The sequence below is a fragment of the Mus pahari genome, chromosome 3 (assembly GCF_900095145.1).
Source record: "Mus pahari chromosome 3, PAHARI_EIJ_v1.1, whole genome shotgun sequence".
NCBI classification, from domain to species: Eukaryota; Metazoa; Chordata; class Mammalia; order Rodentia; family Muridae; genus Mus; species Mus pahari.
Genome location: NC_034592.1, coordinates 29,418,061 through 29,431,593, shown reverse-complemented (window position 1 = coordinate 29,431,593; position 13,533 = coordinate 29,418,061). Strand labels below are relative to the sequence as shown.

At 37.8% G+C, this 13,533-nt stretch overlaps 1 protein-coding gene across 4 annotated transcripts in view; it reads left to right on the top strand.

Moving 5' to 3' along the window:
• The window catches only part of Lrp1b (LDL receptor related protein 1B), a 1,962,444-nt gene that overhangs the window by 324,808 nt on the left and 1,624,103 nt on the right, over positions 1-13,533 (top strand). The window lies entirely within an intron of this gene.

The following is a 13,533-nucleotide window of genomic DNA, read 5'->3' as shown; positions in this document are numbered from 1 at the left end:
GGAGGAGGAGGAGGAGAAAGAAAGAAGGAAAGAGAGAGAGAGAGAGACAGACAGAGACAGAGACAGAGACAGAGACAGAGACAGAGACAGAGAAACAGAGAAAGAAAAGAAAGAGCAACAAACAATTTGTTTTGCTTGGAGAATCTTAGCAGATGTTCTATTTCAGTTGTCAATAGCTATCACTGGGCTGGATGCCCATGATCTACCTCCCTGCCCTCTTACCTCTTACTAATAAGGATTTTCCAAAATGATAAAAATTGGCAGTAATCAGCAATAACCTGTATATGTCTTTCCCTCACTCTCAGCCAGCTCCTTCCTGTGTAAGCTATTCCACTCTGGTAGTCTTCCAAGAATGCACAGACAAACTGGTAATTGAACCTACTTCATATTAATGTAAATATTCATAGTTAGCCTTCTTTTCTAGTGAGACAACAGTTATATGCAAAAAGACACAATATATGTTAAATAGTGAATATGTTTATAACCTTAAAATAGGTGTACTATGTAACAATGCACTTTAATATCAAAATAAGAATTTGGTAAGTAATACTGTAGTAGTTAAAGCACAGAATAATGGGAAGACATTGCATGGTTTCTGAAAGGGCTTAGCCATCTGTTTCACTTCTCAGTGAGGCAGATATTAGAAAAAGCATGTAAATTTTGGTGCCTCCTAGGAGACAGGATAAAGATCACATAGGATTTAGTGAATAGAGCTTGCAAAGAAACACTAATAATTTAGAATTTTCTTTTATATTTTCCAAGGAGACATATCAGAAATGTACCCATCCTTCTCACTGTACAAAAATAACTCTGCCTATTTGTTTCACTGACTAGGTATTTGAGACAGGGCAGTTAGAAAGCAAATACTGCATTTTTGCTGAAATTTCAGAGGACACAGAACTGCAAAGCACTAAATCAGCAGTAAGAACAGGAGTCAATCATGGTGAAGTGGTGGTTTTATGTAACTGAATTCCTCAATTCTGGGCCTCATACTAAAAAGACTTCAGGAATTTTAGTTGTGTCCATGCATGTGCACATTTGCGCGCGTGTGTGTGTGTGTGTGTGTGTGTGTGTGTGTGTGTGTGTTTGATTTTCTGTTTTGGAAAAAAAAGAAGCAAAGAAGCCTACCTGCTTTTTAAATGCCAAACAAAAATTTCCAACTTTTTATTTGGGAAATAAAATATTAAATTGGATTGTTTACAGAGGAATTTCCTTGTGATCCTTAAGACAGGAATGACAAAGGAGCAAAGCCCCTTCCTAGGAATAATGTGTTTCCTTCGCTTTCTTTTTCCATTAATTTATTTATTCACTTTACACCCCAATATTAGTACTGTTAACTTCCCAGTCACCCTCTCACACAGCTGCTTCCCTCATTCCCTCTCCCCTTCTCATGCCCCCTCTGGCACTCAAGTCACTACAGGACTAGACTCATATCCCACTGAGGCAAAACAAAGGGACCAAGTAAGGGAAAATGGAATTGATCTACACACAAGAAACATCTTCAGGAGCAGCCCCACTCCAGTAGTTAGGGGATCCTCTCAAAGACCAAGCTGCTTTTCTTATGTGTGTGTGTGTGTGCGTGTGTGTGTGTGTGTGTGTGTGTGTGTGTAGAGCTTGAGTCAAACCCATGTGTGCTTTTTGGTGTGGTTCAGTCTCTGAAAGCCCCCAAAGGGTTTAGGTTAATAGACTCTGTTGGCCTTTCTGTGGAATCCCTATCCTTACTAGGTCCTTCAATCCTTGTCCCAAATCTTCCACAAGAATCCCAGAGAGCACAGAGCTCCATCTAATGTTTAGCTGTGGCTCTCTGCATCTATTTTCATTGGCTGCTGGATGATATGTATTCACTTTAAGTGAATATTTGCTATAAAATATAGGATAACTACACTACAATCCACAGAGGCAAAGAAACCAAATAAGAAGGAGGGCCCAAGGGAAGATGCTTGAATCTTTTTCAGAAGGGAAAATAAGATGGATATCAGAGGTGGATGGAGGGAGGGATCTGGGTGGGAGAGGGGATGAGGAAAGAATGGGATGGAGTTGGGAGAATCATGTGTATGGGGAGCAGTAGAGAGAGAATGAAAAATGCAGTGGGCAGCAGGGTGGGAATCTATAGAACATACCAGACACCTGGGACAGGGAGAGGTTCCAAAGAACTATGGAGGTTGCTCTGGGTGAGACTACGAGCAGTGAGGGATACAGACCCTGAAGTGACACCTCCCATAGCCAGGCTGAATTCCCAGTGGAGGGATAAGAACAGCATCCCACCCGCAAACTTTCTACCCAAAATGTGTTTTGCCTACAAGATTTGCAGGGACAAAGATGGACCAGAAACAAAGAGAATGGCCAACAAAGGACTGCCCAACTTGAGAACTATCCCATGGGTAAAAACAAATCCCTGACACTATTAGTGATACTCTGTTATGCTTGCAGACAGGATCCTAGCATAATTTCCTTAGCTTTCCGTTTTGTTTTAGTTGTATGTAAGAGTTTGTGTGAGCATGAATGAATTGCCATTTGCAGCTCCAAAACAACTTGGTGCCTAGTAAGGCATAAAATGATTGAGAAATTTGTAATAATTATAGGAAACTCAAATACACTGGATTAATTTTTCATAATGGACATTTCCAGAATTTTGTATATTCTCATCTACAAAATGAAAATCATCCACATGTGTACACACACATACCACACATGCACAAGCACACACACACACACACACACACACACACACACACACACACACACACAGACCCTTTCCAATCTCTTAGAGATATTGCTTATTAGAATTATCTGATGATTTTCTTATGTTTTCTGTAATGTGCATCTAAGAAAGTCATTACTGACACCCTTATTCCTGTGCGTTGTATTTTAACGACATTTGACATGAAATGGAAGAAAGGACATTTATCTTAGTGTTTAAACTAGAGAAGTGACCTAGGAGACGGAAAAACACCCTACGTTTCTGGTAAAATAGCTAGCAGTTTGCTTGTTTTCTACTAATTTTCTGAGTTGCTTTTTCTGTGTTTTGATATGATGTGGCAAAGAAACCTGTTTGAGGCTTGGTTGTTTCATAGCAAATTACCACAAACTTAGTGTCTCAGTGCCAGAAAGTTTTATGGTTCTGGTGACTTGATATATAAATGCTAATGTCCCCAGATCGAGTCCATTTGAAGAAATAGTCAACTGTGTCTTCTTTGTTATTTCTAGCTTCTAGGGACCTTGTTGCCTACTTCTTCATACTTCAAGTCTGAGCTGGTATTAATGATCCTTTCCTTTTCTGTCTATTGTGAGATACTTCATGATGCTGTCCCACCTCTCTAAATCTACAGATTAAACTTCCTACCTAAAAAGCTGAACTTTTATTATGTTCCTTTTGCTAGGTGAAGTGAGTGGTTGGTGTGGTGTTGGAACTCAGGTGTGAGTGTCTTAGGAGTGAGTACCATTAGTAATCAGTCAGCTGTGGAGGGGTCACATTGAAGTTCCCTTCTTAACTGACTTGTGTCTATTCCTTCTAGCATCTAGAATGACTCAGCTCTGTGCATAGTCATAAACCAGTTTTGAAATTTATGAACATTATAGATATTTTCTCTTGATCCATGCACATTTGTCAGCACTATAATTGTGCTACTTGATTATCACAAACTTTCTACGTGACAAAGAGGATTGCTTATTCAATCTCACATCCTGCTATTGAAACACAGACATTCTTCAGTATCCAGAGTGCCTCTAATTCTCACATAGGTAGTTTTCAAGGTGGATTAAACAAAGACAAACAATAACCTGCATTATAACTGCATGGTGTTTAGAATTGACTTTAGTCAACTATTTGTTTTCCTGAGAGAAGCAAAATTACAAACCATTTTAAAAATGTATTTGTCTCCTGTATGTTCTTCAAAATACCTAAGATTCAACACAATTTAAAATGTTGAATTACAATTTATTTCACATTCATAGTTATAATATTCTCACAAAAAAAGATGATTCAAAGACAAGCAAACAGAGCCCTCCAGGCAGTCTTCAATGTATTTCTTTAAATTATTGTTGCTCAGTAGTCACATGAGACCCTGGTGGAAAATGCCAAATTCCTTACAGATTTGTTTTTTAGTTTTCATGGGTGTTTTAATTTTATACTGTATAGTGTTCAGTCATTAGCGTATTTTATTATGATAATGAGAGAATGTAGTTTTATTTTAGTGCTTAAATAAAGGTCTCCATCATTCCGAATGTAAAATTCAGCACTGGTTCTGTTTCAGCTTTTGTTTTTCCTTCTCTTGCAAAATGCTGTGCTGTAAAAATATAAGAAGTATTTATAGTTTACATTGGTATCTTCATTGTAAAAGTTGAAAGTCACATGATTTTTGCATTATGGACTACAAGGTGACATTTTAAAACACATGTACACTAAAAGTTATAAAATTGGAGAATAGTCATACTTATTTCCCCAAGTTTTAGCATTTCTTATATGGACATCATTTTGAGTCCTTTCCTGTAGCAATGTAATGCATTACTACTAACTATATTCACCCTGCTGAGATCAAAATATTAGAACATATTTTTTCGATCCAACTATAACATTGTACATCTTGGCTAATTCTTCTCCCTATCTCATTTTTGTACCTTCCGGTAAACAGTGCTCTATTTTCAATTGTTATGGAATCAACTTTTGTAGATTCCAGACATAAGTAATATTTGCATTGGGTTTTTTTGCAATGTCTATTATATTTCAATTAGCACAATGTTCTCCAGTTTCACCAAATTTGTCTTCATTAACAGGATCTTACAATTGTTATGTACTGTATGAAATATATTCCATTGAATGTACCTACCGTAGTTTTCTTAATTTTAGGTGAAATGTAGGCTGTCCTATTTCTTGGAATTTGTCAGTAGTACTGAGTGAAGCCAGAGCTGAAGATACTCCTTTGGCCATTTCTGAAGAATACGGATATGGAGTCAAAAGAAGCTGAATGTTGAGAACTCATTACCCAAGTGTTGCCACACAGTTCATATGCAAAACTAGAGCTTTAGATGTGTACATTAAAGTGTTATAGGGAAGTGAGAACAAAAGAATACACAGAAGATGTTCCTATAAAGTAGGTGTTAAGAGGCAGAGGGAAGATAGCCACAAACTTGAAACCAGATGATATTTCTAGAAAGTTCCATACTGAGATCCTGTTTTACAAAAAAAAAAAAAAAAAATGCCATGTGCCTCCTGCAATTGAGCTCTTGGTTTCAAGCTTGGTGTCAAGCTCCCTTGCTGGCTGAGCTGCCTAGCCTGCTGTGCATGTATTTTTTGAAGGTTGGAGCTAACATGACATGTAAGAAAGCATGCTCACCAGGTAAGCATTATACGTCAGTGAGCTACTATATTTAATGTGGGAAAGGGCACTCCTTATAAACAAAACCACAGGGAAAGTACAAAAATTGTAAGCCTATGATGCCCAGAAATAGGAAACTGGAAAGAAAAAGAAGAGAATTTCACAGTCATCCTTGGTTACTTAGTGACTTAGAGGTCAACCTCTGGGCTATGTGAGACTCTCTTAAAAACCACCATCACTGCCAAAATGTATAGTGACATAGTGTTCAAATGACAGTAGAAGAAAGTATTAAGAAAGAAACTCAAGGGGACCGGAGAGATAGCTTTTAGGAGCTCTTGCAGAGGAGGCAGGTTCAGTTCTCAGCACAAAGATGGCAGCCCATGACTGCCTGAAAGTATAATTCCAGAGGAATATAATGCCCTCTACTGGGCTCCAAGTGCTCATCCATGAATGTGGTACACATACATTGATGCAAGCTTAGACACACATATACTTTAAAGTAAATTCAGAATGAAATTTTTTTAAAAGTAAAACAGAAAGAAGCCCTTTAAGCATAGTATTTGAAATAGTTCAAATGCCCATCTGAGGACACTGTTCTTCATATAATGTACATTTTCTGGCACAAAATAAGGAAAGAGATCAAGGTGCTTCTGAAAACTCAATAACTAGAGTGATTCCTTTAACTTCACGTGAATACCTCAAAAGTTCAGGATGCATTGGCAATACATATAAGTCTTTATATGAGTTCTCTTCTTATAATCAGCATCAACAGGAGACAAAAAGAGATAAAAGCATGTTTCACTTTAGAAATGATGTGTGTTGTTCATATGAATGATGTTAACCATTTCATATTTAAGTCACCATTGATATATAGAGAATGAGTTGATTTTAATTGAGTTTGGATGTCATAGCACTTGCCTAACACCTTGTGGTTCAAGTGTTGTATCTGGTCTTTAAGGTACTTACTCTTGTTAAACATACTTTTCTGTTTCTCTGGCTCATTAGTTACTGAGTGCTTATGCATCCCTCATCTATGCCTTAGTTTATAAAATTTACTATCAGTGGTTATGACTTCTATTGGCTCTGAATTTCACTATTATAACTTGTTAGGAATAAAAGCTCTCAGTAAGGTAAAACATTAATAGTAAGGGTAGTGACATAAGATTATTGCACATAAATATGGTGAAAGTAGGCAAGGATGTAGAAAGATATTCAATAAATCCTAATCGAATTTATAGATAATAGTTTTGGTGTTTGAGCTGATAGGAAACACTTTTTAAAAAGATCTCTATCATCAATTTCATCTGATAAGAACATAGGAATCAACTATTCTGGCAATAAATATATAAAAATGATCCCTATCATTGAAGGTTAAAAGTATAAATTATAATAAAGTTATTAAAATGTTTTCATATAAGCACAAACATTACCATACTAATATCATACTAAGAACACAATGAATCTAAATTCAGTAAGCTGCGGGCCCACTTTCCTTGTATTTCTATGCTTTGATCAAGGTCTCTTCTGAAGAGTTGGACACGTGCTGGCTGCCATGGTTTCCCTTAGGGCAAGGGAACAACAACAGCACCCAAATAAGCCTTTTTAATTATTATTATTATTATTATTATTATTATTACTACCACAGTGGAAAGCACCATCTTTTCTACAGTAGAGAACTTATTTTGCACACAGCAGATTATTTCACAAGTATGCGTGAAACATTTAAATCTCATGAGTGGAAAGCTCACATTCATATGGTATGTTGTGCTTCTGATGGAAAGAACTGCAATCGGTAATTTCCTGTGTTTAGATTTATTTTTATTTATTTTATGTATGAGTGGTCTATCTGCATATACACCTGTGTGCCAGAAAAGGGCATCAGATCCGATTGCAGATGGTTGTAAGCCATCTATAATGCACCACATGGTTGCTGGCAATTGAACTTAGGACCTCTGGAAGAGCAGCTAGTGCTCTTAACTGCTTAGCCATTACTCACGCCCCAAACATTGGACAGAGGTTGAGGACCCCTATGGAAGAGTTAGGTGAAGAATGGAAGGCCCTTAAAGAGATGGTAACTCCGCAAGAAGACCAACAGTATCAATTAACCTGACCTTCTGGGAGCTCCCAGAGTCGAAGCCATCAACCAAAGAGCATACATGGGCTGGTCTGAAGGCCCTGGCACATTTGTAGCAGAGGGTTGCCAAGTCTGGTCCCAGTGGGAGAGGCTGCATCAAACCCTGGAGAGACTTGATGTAACTGGATGGGGAATATGTCAGTACCCTCTCAGAGGTAAAGGGGTAAAGGGGATGAAGGGAGGAACTCTGTGACTGATGATCAGAAATGGGGCAGCATTTGGGATGTAAATGAATGGATGAATAAATAAAAAGATACCTAGGTAGATAGATAAAACTGAAATTAGAATATGTATATATTTTTTAAAAAGTATCTGTAATCTTTCTTTTTATATGGTTCAGATGTTATCTTCATCCTGGTATGCCATTTCACAGCTCCTCATCCCATTCCTTCTCCCCCATCTCCAAGAGGATGTCCACACCCCTGACCTCACCAAGCCTCCCCACTCCCTGGGGTCTCAAGGCCCTCAAGGGTTAGGTGCATCTTCTTGCACTGAGACCAGACCAGGCAGTCCTCTGCTGTATATATTTCAGGGGCCTCATACCAGCTAATGCATGCTTTCTGGTTGGTGGCTCAATGTCTGAGACAACTCGGAGGTCCAGATTAGTTGAGACTGTTGGTCTTCTTATGGGGTCACTTTCTTACTCAGTTTCTTCCACCCTTCCCCTAATTCAACCAAAGAGGTTCCAAGCTCCTTTCCATTGGTTGAGTGTTTGACTTGTTCAGTTGCTTGTATGGCCTCCTAGAAAATATTTGCCTCAAAATACTAAAAAAGAAATCTTAAGATAGTACTCAGTGCTTATATAACTGTAGTTGAAATTCATGATTGAAAAACACATTGATAAACTATAGTAAACTTTTAAATGACATTTCCTAAAGAAATAAAACTGTCCCCCAAACTATACCAATATAAAGGTATTTTTTTTTATCTTAGTAATTGTGCGAGTGTGTGAACTTATGTGCATGTGTGCACATCCCTATCACTGGGTACTTTTGCAGGTCAAAGGGGGCTCTTCTAACTCAGAGCCTGACTACTTTTTGAATCTCAGATACTATTATTAAAAAACTAGTCTTTCCTCAATTCATCTTCATATCTATCTCCTCCTGAAGCTACGTCCAACCTTCTGTAGTTACAGTTTGTTAGGTTTCAAATTTTGATAATCTCATCTGAAATTTTTACTTAAATATTCTACCATTTATGTATATTCATTCTCTGATGTCTTCCATATATATATGCATCCGTTCAAACACCTCACTGATCGTACTTATATTCTTTATTTCCTTTCACTGTGCACAGTTCATTTTCATGCAAACAGCCAGATATGCCCTAGAAATCTGGGTTATAGCCCAACATTCTGCTCCAACTTCTCCACTGGTCTCAGTTCTCTCATGTAAAATGCACAGGCTTCATGTCTCCTCCATGATCCGTACAGTTCCATGTTGTTTCTTCCTATTTTATCTTGTCCTTCATCATTCTGATCTCATTATTCCTTCAGTTTATTGCCCTTTTCTTAGACTAAGATCTTTAACACATTGTCTTTTATTCAAAAGACAAATTGTCAAATTCAATTTTTAAAAGTTTCTAGTCTCATCTGGTCACACTCCTGTGACATCCTCCTTACCATCATAACCTGGATCCTTGAGGCTCTCAGAGACTGAACCACCGGCCGAAGAGCATACACAGGCTGGACCTAGGAAACTCCACATATATGTACCATATATGCAACTTGGTGTTTATGTGGGTCCCGAAAACTGGAGCAAAGGCTATCCCAAAAGCTGTTGCCTGTCCATGGGATATGTTTTTCTACCTGGGCTTCCTTGTCTGGCCTCAGTGGAAGAAGATGTGCCTAGCCCCTCAAACACTTGATGTGTCAGGGTGGGGAATACTCAGGGCCCCTCCACCCTCTTCGGTGGAGAAACAGAAGAGGGATGGGGGAAGGATCATGTTTGTGGTGGCTAGGAGAGATAGTGAGGGGTATGTAAAGTGAATACATAAACAAGAAATAAATATAAGCATATGTAGTTATAAAAAAGTTTAAAAAATTAAAACAGATTCTCCAACTCAGATTCCCATCTCTTAATTTTTACTGTTTCTTTAAGAAGTTATACCTCAACCAGGAAAGGGGATATCATTTAAATGTAAATAAAGAAAATATCATTTAAATGTAAATAAAGAAAATATCTAATAAAAAAAAAGAAGTTATACCTCATAAATACAATTATCTCACTTCTTTCTGTTTTTTTTTCTATATATGCACACAAAAAATAATAATAATTGACCCTGTATAATGACAGGCAATTTTGGGTTTAGTTGTTTATATACTCTTTGTCTTCATTTGACCTCAATGCATAGAATAAATTAAGGTGTGAAGTCTGTCATTGTTTCATCTGTCACCTTGGTGGAAAGCTTGAGTCATCTGTAAAGAAGAAACCTCAACTGGAGAATTGATGACATCAGATTGGCCCGTGAGCTTGTCTGTGGGAGCATTTTCTTAATTGCTGTTGGATTCAGTAGGGTCTAACCTACTGTGGTCAGAGTGTCCCTAGGCAGATGGACCTGGACATTTTAGTTAGTGAATATGATGGAGACAAACCTGGACACAAGCCTGTAAGCAGTGTTCCTCAGTGGACTCTGCTTCTGTTCTCCTCCCCCAGGCTTGATTTCTTCCCTGGCTTCTCTCAATAATGGACAGCAACCTGTATGACAAGTAAACCCTTTCCTACACTAGTTGGTTGTGGCTGGTGTTTTGTTGCAACTGTAGGAAGCAAATTAGGGCAGAGACAGAAATGCTTTTGAAGTACGTTTGCATTATCATTGATTTTACTCTCCTAGAAAGAGAGGCTTCTTTGAATGTAGGCACTTTTCTTTTCTTTCTCTCTTTTTTTTTTTCCTAACTCTATGACCTACCTTGATTTTAAGAAAACATTCCTACAACCAGGTATGGCATTACACACCTTTAATTACAGGAATTGGAAGGCAGGGGGCGGGCAGATCTCTGAGTTTGAGGCCAGCTTTGTGTATTAAGTGAGTATCAGGACAGTGAGGGGAATAAAAAAACAAAACCAAACCTCTGTTTTGAAAAGAAACAAGCAAGCAAGCAAGCAAGCAAGCAAGAAAGAAAGAAAGAGAGAAAGAAAAAAAGAAAGAAAGAAAGAAAGAAAGAAAGAAAGAAAGAAAGAAAGAAAGAAAGAAAGAAAGAAAGAAAGAAAGAAAGATAAAGAGTAAAAGAGAAAAAGAAAAGAACCAACAGGACATCCATCACCAGATCATCGATTTCAAGTTTATATACATGAGATCATGTAAAGCATTTGAAATAGTTATAAAATCTTAATTCTTATACTTATGACTTCTAGCAGAATATTTGCATATGTTCCCATTACACTTCAGCTACATTGTCCTGGGATTCTTCTGTAGACAATGTCAAGAGTCTCTGAACAGAAATCTACCTGACATGTCTACGGTGCTTCCTGTGGTTTTAAAGTCCTCTCCACAGGAACCAGGATGACCCAGCACATCCTCGGACCAATTCGGAGATGCTCTATTACAGTGACAGAAACAGTTTTTCATGCTCCTCCACACTTCTTTATATTCATAACAAAAAGTTATTGTGTTGAGTTAGTCATAGGCTATACACAACGATTTAAAGACTTTTGCTAGGTCCTATGCTTTTATCTCCAAACTTATAACAATTGTTTGCAGTTTGGAAAGAAGAAAGGAAGAGAAATATTTTTTCATCTGAACCTAATAGCTACAGACCTGAAAATCATCCATTATGGATTATATGAACTAAACAGGGCTAATAACTTTTGACCCACTGTAATATTGTTGAGCCTTTCTTAGAAATTTTCAGTTATTTGTATTTAAGTTATTTTATCATAAATCACATTTTACCTTTATATTTAAGCATATTGTTTTGAAATTCATCCTATATTTTTTCCTAAACAAACTCCAAATGGTCTGTGACTGCCTGAAGTCAAAGTTAAGTCTTACCTCCACAACATGTGAACATATTTACAAATGCCATATTTGAGTGAAAAAGTACAAATCTAACTTGAATATCATTTAATGTGTTTCCACTACAGTTCTGAATAAATACCTTATTTTATATAAATGCTTAAATCTTTTTTTACTCTTTTTTTATTAGATATTTTCTTTATTTACATTTCAAATGCTATCCCAAAAGTTCCCTATACCCTCCGCCCTCCCTGCTCCCCTACCCATCCACTCCCACTTCTTGGCCCTGGTATTCCCCTGTGCTGGGGCATGACCTAGGGGTTTCTCTTTCCAATGATGGCTGACTAGGCCATCTTCTGCTACATATGCAGCTAGAGACATGAGCACTGGGGATACTGGTTAGTTCATATTGTTTTTCCACCTATAGGGTTGCAGCCCCCTTCAGCTCCTTGGGTACTTTCTCTAGCTCTTCCATTGGAGGCCTTGTGTTCCATCCAATAGATGATTGTGAACATCCACTTCTGTATTTGGCAGGCACTGGCATAGCCTCACACGAGACAGCTATATCAGGGTCCTTTCAGCAAAATCTTGCTAACATGTGCAATAGTGTCTGAATTTGGTGGCTGATTATGGGATAAATGCTTAAATCTTACAGTTCAATATCTCTCTGTGTGGGTGCCTGTGCCTGTGCGTGTGTGTGTGTGTGTGTGTGTGTGTATGTGTAGAGGAGGTTCTATTTTTCCTTTCTGTCTTTCTGCCTGCCCGTATGTTTGAGTAGAGTAAGACACTTAGGATCAAGCACACTGTATTTTAGACATTCGGTTCTGGTGCTGGCTACTTTTATACCAACTTGACACAAGCTAAATTCATCTGAGGCAAGGGAACTTCAATTGAGAAAATGCCTCCAAAATATTGAAGTTTAGGCAAGCCTGTAGCACATTTTCTTAGTGTTTGATGGAGAAGGGCCCAGTCTATTGAAAGTGGGTTTATATCTCATTTGGTGGTCCAGAGTTCTATAAGAAAGGAAGCTGAAAAAAACATGAATAACATGCCAGTTAGCAAAACTCATTCATGGTCTCTGCATCAGTTCCTGCCTTTAGGTTCCTTCTGTGTTTGAGTTTCTGTCCTAGCTTCCCTCTATGATAGACTACAATGTAGAAGTATAATACAAATAAACCATTTTCTTTCCAAGATGCTTTTTGGTCATGGTATTTCATTGTAGGAATACAAACCCAAGGACAGTTCCTCTTCTACTCCTGGTCTATAGGCTAGTCACTCACACTTGATTACATCTTTCTCCATTTACTTATTGTACTGGCTAGTTTTCTGTCAACTTGACACAGGCTGGAGTTATCACAGAGGAAGGAGCTTCAGTTGGGGAAATGCCTCCACAAGATCCAGCTGTAAGGCATTTTCTCAATTAGTGATTAAGGGGGAAAGGCCCCTTGTGGGTGGGAACCATCTCTGGGCTGGTAGTCTTGGGTTCTATAAGAGATTAGTCTGAGCAAGCCAGGGGAAGCAAGCCAGTAAGTAACATCCCTCCACGGCTTCTGCATCAGCTCCTGCTTCCTGACCTGCTTGCATTCCAGTTCTGACTTCCTTGGTAATAAACAGCAGTGTAGAAGTGTAAGTTGAATAAACCCTTTCCTCCCCAACCTGCTTCTTGGTCATTATGTTTGTGCAGGAATAAAAACCCTGACTAAGACATTCATCAATAAAAAATTTTATATGAATACACAAGTGTGCCATCAGACACTTTCAAGATGAGAATGGATTTTATATTTATAATCCTGTAGCATAAAAATTATGACCAAAAATGATGTGTTCAAGTAAAATTTACAACAACAACAACAACAACAAAAATGATATGAGGGTAGTAAGACAGGTATTCTTTGGTAAACATGAGAGAATATAATGTTAGTTCTTAAATTCTATTAACAGTGTGAGAATGGAAAAAGTTAAATTTTAACATTTGTTCATTAATGTTATAGGTGTATAACTGTTTGTAATAGACTTACTAAAAGTTATACTGCTGGGGAACCAGGAAAATAAAAATTATGGTAAGAATAAACCCAGGATAGCTCATTAAATCTAATGTAACACAGAGTGTAAGGGGAGTCAGTAGCTTGC